Raw genomic sequence first — 6,656 nt, 5'->3', positions numbered from 1 at the left:
AAAAAAAAAAAAAAAAAAAAAAAAAAAAAAAAAGGATTTGACATACCAATAAGTGATGCATTATAGAAATCCAAGTAGTTATGGTCAGAGACAAACTATACCAAGACCTATGATAGTCAAGATTCAGAAATTCAACATAAGAACAGAATATTAAAAGCTGTTAGCCCGGCATGGTGGTGACGCCTGCAATCCCAGCCCTTGGGAGGCTGAGTCAGGAGGATCACTGTGAGTTGAAAACCAGCCTGGGCTACATAGTGAGTTCCAGGTCAGCCTCGACTACATAATGAGACCCTGTATTAAAAAAAAAACAGCTGTTAGAGAAAAGAAAAGAAACATATCACTTAGAAAGGAAAACCCATCAGAATCACAGCAGATTTCTGAATTCAAACCCTTAAGTCAAGGAGAACTTGGAAGAAGTATTTCAGCCTCCAAAAGGAAACAGCCTCCAACCCAGATTGATATAACCTGCAAAACTTTCTCTAAAATCAATGGGAAAATATGATAATTCCATGATTAAGAGCAGCTGAAGAAGAAATTCATGACCACCAAACCATCACTTGAAAAAATTCTGAAGGATATTCTGGAAAGAGACAATACAGACAACAGTTCCGTGGCCCTCAATAGAATGAATCCACCAGACACAGCAGACAATTAAACAGAGGGATAAAGAAAGGGAACCAACAACCGGAAAAGAATATGAGAAGGGTAAGTCATTACATATCAGTTACAACCATCAACATAAATGGTCTCAACTCACCAATCAGAAGAAACATGGTCAGACTGGGTCATGAAACAAGATCCGATAATATACTACATACAAGAAACTCATTTAAATTGAAGTAGTAATAAAGTAACTACCAACATAGAACAGGCAGGGTCCTGATGAATTCATTACTGAATTCTACAAGAAATTTAGAGAAGATCCAGTGCCACTACTTCTCAAAGTCTTTAATGAATTTGAAAGGGAAGCAACACCCTAAATATTGCTGGAAGCAAGCATTGCCCTGATATAAAAACTGGAGAAGATCCAACCAGAAAAGAGAACTGCAGGCCAGTCTCCTTAATGAACATAGATGCAGAAATTTGCAGCGAATCAGCAATATAATCAAGTACAAATCATTCCATCAATGCAAAGATGGTTCAACATATGCAAATTAATAAATGCAATATACCACATTAACAGAACCAAGAACAGAAACCATGGATTCACCTCGATAGATGCAGAAAAAAAAATTATTTGACAAAGTCTTAACACCCAGTCATGTAAAAACCCTACAGAAAATTAAGTCTTTCATATCCATCTGATAAAAGTCACCTGTCACAAACCAACAGCATACTAAATGATTAAAAACTGAAAACTTTCAGTGTAAAATCAGAAACAAGACAGTGATGTCTACTATCATAACTAGTGTTCAGTATTTTTCTGGAAGCATTAGCCAGAGTAATTAGACAAGATACAGCAACAAAAGGAATCTAGATAGGAAAGGAAAAATGTAAATTATTTGCTGATGATGTGATACTCTATATAGAACACCCCCAAAATTCCCCTGAAAGACTTCAGAATTAATAACTAAATTTGGCATCATAGCAGGGTACAAAGTCAGCATTCAAAAATCAATAGCCTGCCTGTACACAAATAACAAACCCACTGAGAAATTAGGGAAAAGAACAGCTTTTACAATAACATCAAGAGAAATGAAATACTTAGGAATTAACCTAACCAGGGAAATGAAAACCATACTACTCTGAGAAAGGAGATGGAATAGCATATCAAAAAAATAGAAACATCCTATGCTCTTGGATAGGCAGAGCCAGTATAGTGAAATTGGCATTCTTCCAGAACTTACACAGAATTAAAGCAATCCCAGTCAAAATACTAACGGGCATACCTCACAGAAGTAGAGAAAGCAATCCTAAAATTTTCATGGAACCAGAAGAGGGCAAGGCAGAGGGCATCATAGTCCTTGATTTGAAGTTACACTACAAAGCTACCATGATTAAAAACAGCACACTACTGGGAGAAAATAGTCCCGAGGTTTAGTGGAAGAGAATGGAAGATGCAAAGATAACTCTAGGGACTCTCAGCTACCGTATCTTTGACAAAAGGTCAAATACATAAACTGGAAGGATAGCCTGTTTAATGAATGATGCTGGGAAAACTGGCTTTCCACATGCTGAAGATTTAACCTAGACCCGTATCTATCACCATGCACTAAATTAAAATAGAAATGGATCAAAGATCTAAATATTAAAATTAGAAACACTGGGCTGGGGATTTAGCTCAGCGATTCCGGCACCTGCCTTGCAAGCACAAGGACCTGTGTTCGATCCCCGGTACCCAAAAAATTAAAAAAAATAAAAATAAAATTAGAAACACTGTGTCTGCTGGAAGATAGAATTGGTGAAATTCTTGAAGACATAAATGTAGGAAAAGGCTTTATGATAAAAACCCCAATCGCAGAGGAAATTGTTTTTGTTTTTGTTTTTGTTTTTTGAAATAGGGTCTCACTGGTGTTCAGGCTGGTCTCAAACTTGCAGTGATGCTCCTTCCTACCTCAGCCTCCCAAGCACCAGGAATTACAAGTGCGTGCCACAACTCCTGTTTCCACACAGGAAATCCAAAGAATCAATAGCTTGGATGGCATCAAATTAAAAAGCTTTTGCATAGTAAAAGAAACAACCAGCAGAGTGAAGAGACACCCCACAGAGTGGGAAAAGGTTTTTACCAGTTACTCAGACAAAGGAGTAACATCTAGAATATAGAAAAAACTCAGAAATCAGACCCTCCAAACTTTAAATACCCAATTAAAAAATGGGCATTTGAAATGAATAGACATTCCTTAGATGAAGAAGTACACGCAGCAAATAAACATATAAAAAGCGCTCAACATCCGTAGTCATTTGAGAAATGCAGAGTAGAACAACACTGAGATTTTATCTCCAGGTAGAATGGTTATCATCATGAAATCAGCCAATAACAAATTCTGGTGAGGCTGTGGGGAAAAGGAATCCTTCTCTGTTGGTCATGGGAGCATAAATTGGTATAACCACTATGAAACATGAGTGGAGATTCCTCAAAAAGATAAAACTAGGAAGTTACATTTGATCCAGCTGTGCCTCTTCTAAGTATCTTCCTGAAAGAGTTAAAAGTATATACGACAGTGATATATGCACAGCCATGCTTATAGCAGCACAGTTTATAATAGCTGAATCTTTGAAACAGCCCATATGCCATCAACAAATGAATGGATGAAGAAATTCTATTTATATACAGTGGAGTTCTACTTTACCACAAAGAATAATGTTGAGTAATTTGTAGGTAAATGGATGTACCTCTTGACCATATTTTTAAGTGAAATAAATCAGATACATGTTTATGTTGTTTGGTACCGGGGATCGAACTTGGGTCATTGCGCTAAGAAGGTGGCAGAAGCACTGAGCTAAATCCCCAGCCCACCAGATACGTATTTAAATGTTGCATTGTTTTCTCTTATGTGAGAAACACAGAGGGTAGGTAAGGAGCAAAATGGTAGATATTGGTAAGTAGGAACAACTCATTCAAATAGGAAGAGGAACAAAGGAGTGGGGAAGGGGAAGAGAAGGCAAGGAAAAATAAAAAATAGAAAACTCAGAAACAAAGCCTGTGTAAATGGGGAGCCTAAGAATGGTTGAAGGGAGAGGAGGAGAATGAGAAAAAGAAGAAGAATTCAGATATATTGTGTACAAGTACACATTCCCTAAGATGAATGTGATCAATATGGTTGACAAACATGTATTAACAAAAAATAAAGTTTTTCAAAATACAACAAATGCCGATAAGGGTCCAGGGGAAAAAAGAACCCTTCTATATTTTTGGTGGCAATGTATATAGTAGTACAACCATTGTGGAAATCTGTATCCTTCAAAAAACTAAAAATAGAAATACCATCTGATCCAGCTTATACTACTTTGTGAATTCCCATAAGAATTAAAGATAGCATAGTGTAATGATATATGCATACCCATGTTGAAGTTGCAGTACAATTAACAAGAACTAAACTGTGGAGCCAGGCATGGTGGTGCATGCCTGTAGTCTCAGCACTCGGGAGGCAGAGGCAGGAGGATCGCTGTGAGTTCGAGACCAGCCTGGGCTACATAGTGAGTTCCGGGTCAGTCTCAACTACATTGTGAGACTCTGTCTCAAAAAACTGAAGAAAAAGAAAACAAAAACCAACTAAACTGTGGAAACAGTCTAGCTAAGTGGATAAAATGTGGTATATATGCACAAAGATATCAACTTATGAGTGCATTAAAATGTGATTTATACTTACACAGTGGAATGTTATTCAGCCACAAAGAAGGTCATTTACAGGAAAATGGATGGAACTGAAGACTCATCATGTTAAGCAAAACAAACTGACTCAGAAAGTTAAATATCACATGTTTTCTTTAATATAAGCAACCTAAAAAAAGTGATGACAGGAAACTAGCAGGTAGACTTTTAGAGATGGGTGGGAGGATAATGGAGATGAAAATAATCAAAGAATATTATATGCATGTACCAATATGCCCAAACAAATCTCATTTTGTATTACTAATAGCACCAATAAAATAGAACTTGTACAGAAAAAAAGATTACAAGTGACTACTTCCCAAAAATGTCAGGTTGGGTAAAATAAACCTTTATGAGGACGTGAACCCGTGACATTTTAGAGGAGATAGAAGGGGAATAAAAGTTCTCCCTCAGCTAGGGCCGGGGATTTAGCTTAGCGGTTCGTTGGCCTGCCTTGTAGCGCAAGGACCAGAGTTCAATCCCCGGTACCAAAAAAAGAAAAAGTTCTCCCTCGGAGACTTTGTGTATTAACAAATCATACTCTGCCATGTTAGTCTGCTTTCATCACAAATACTGTTCTCTAACTAGAATATAATCTTGAAAGCCAGGGCCATTTGTGTACTGTTACTGCTCTCTTCACAGTGTTTGGAGCAGTGTGTGACACATGACAGTATTTGTTCATGTACTTCTTAACATACCTACAGTGCTGGGACTGTTGATACTGACAGTGAGAGTTTTGATTTGGGTGTATGGTTTAAGGAAGTCTGTATATTTACTAGGTGGGAGGAAATAAGGAACATTTTAGGCATATCTGCTTCTCAGTAAAAATCTTATTAGTTTGAAATTAAGTTGATTTGAGGGCTTAATCTATCAACGATTGCAATGTTTTTTGTTTTTTTTTTACATAGTTCTCTCGGCAAAACTTAAAGAAAATAAAAAGAATTGGTTTGGACCAAGTCCTTATGTGGAAGTGACAGTGGATGGACAGTCAAAGAAGACAGAAAAATGTAATAATACAAATAGCCCCAAATGGAAGCAGCCTCTTACAGTGTAAGTTTGAAAATATTTCCAGGATAACATTTTGTTTAAGATGAGCAGAAATGTAGCTTTAATGTACCGTTACTTTGTTTCTCCTTTTTCTTTCACCTCTCCCCCACATCTTCCTAAAACTTTCCTCTGATCTTCTGTTAGTTTTTCTTTAAATATTTTTCTTGTATTTCAAGTCTCTTGTTACCATCTTCATTTTAGTTGATGACTGAAACCATTGAGTAAGTGGAGGGCCTAGGTCATGGTCTTAGAAAGATTTAGAGTGGCCCTTGTCTTGACTTGGGTTTTAATTAAAGGTTGTAAGCAGTTTATTTTTTTAACCTAAATAAAAAAAAATAAGTTTCTAACCAGGTGTGATGGCGCATGCCTATAATCTCAGCACTCGGGCAGAGGCAGGAGGATCACTACAAATTCGAGATCGGCCTGGACTATATAGTGAGCTCAAGGCCAGTCTGAACATAGCAAAACCTCGTTTCAAAAGAAAATTTGCTTGTGTTTTTGAATTGTAATGCTCCTACAGCCAACATGTCTTCTCTTGAGTATATACAGGTGTAATATAGCTACATAAAATTGATTAATTTATATCTTTCTTTATTTCTTATTTGCTTGTTGCAAGCAGTGTGGATCAAAGTCAGACACTCTGACACTGAGCTATATCCCAGGTGTTTTTATTTTGCAACAGTTTCTTGCTAAATTGCCTAGGCTGACTTCAAACTTGTGATCCTTCTGAGTAGCTCAGATTATAGGCATACCACTGCAGTCGACTCTTTTTGGGTTTTTGTTGTTTTTTGAAACAGAATCTCTATGTAGTACACGTTGGCCTGGAAATCACTAGTCGTCGCACTATTCCTGCCTCAGCCTGGCTGTTTCCATAATAGTTCTTAATATAGATAGACTGTAAGTTCTTACGATGAATTTAGTTTCATATTGATTGATATTCCCCCCCTACCCCCAGGGGCCACAGAGCTACATCCCAGTCATTTTTTAAAAACTGTTATTGAGACAATCTACTTTAGTTGCCCAGGTTGGCCTTGAGCTTGAGGTCTTCCTACCTCAGCCTCCCAGTTCTCTGGGATTACAGCCATTAACCAGTTGATCCTGTATTGAATAAATTTGATAAAATTGTCATTTTTATAAGTGCTTTGTTGCTTTACCAAAATTAGTGAAAAAAGTGCTATTTTTAGTCATCCTGTATTTAAATAATTGGACTCTAAGTGGTTAATTTTTAAAATTACAGGATACAAGGAAAAGCATAATTTATTAACAGATGGCTATTAAAAGATAATATAGCATATTT

The 6,656-nt window shown here is 36.9% G+C and overlaps 1 long non-coding RNA gene across 1 annotated transcript in view; it reads left to right on the top strand.

Annotated features, from left to right (window-relative positions):
- The window catches only part of LOC104865068, a 48,088-nt gene extending 42,843 nt beyond the window's left edge, over positions 1-5,245 (top strand). Inside the window, exon 4 of the long non-coding RNA XR_781051.2 lies at positions 5,221-5,245. This is a non-coding gene — a long non-coding RNA (uncharacterized LOC104865068). The remainder of the gene's footprint in view (positions 1-5,220) is intronic.
- Positions 5,246-6,656: the final 1,411 nt, after the last annotated feature.

The sequence above is a fragment of the Fukomys damarensis genome, unplaced genomic scaffold (assembly GCF_012274545.1).
Source record: "Fukomys damarensis isolate Sample0158 unplaced genomic scaffold, DMR_v1.0_HiC HiC_scaffold_22, whole genome shotgun sequence".
NCBI lineage: Eukaryota > Metazoa > Chordata > Mammalia > Rodentia > Bathyergidae > Fukomys > Fukomys damarensis.
This window is presented reverse-complemented; position numbering and strand designations above follow the sequence as displayed.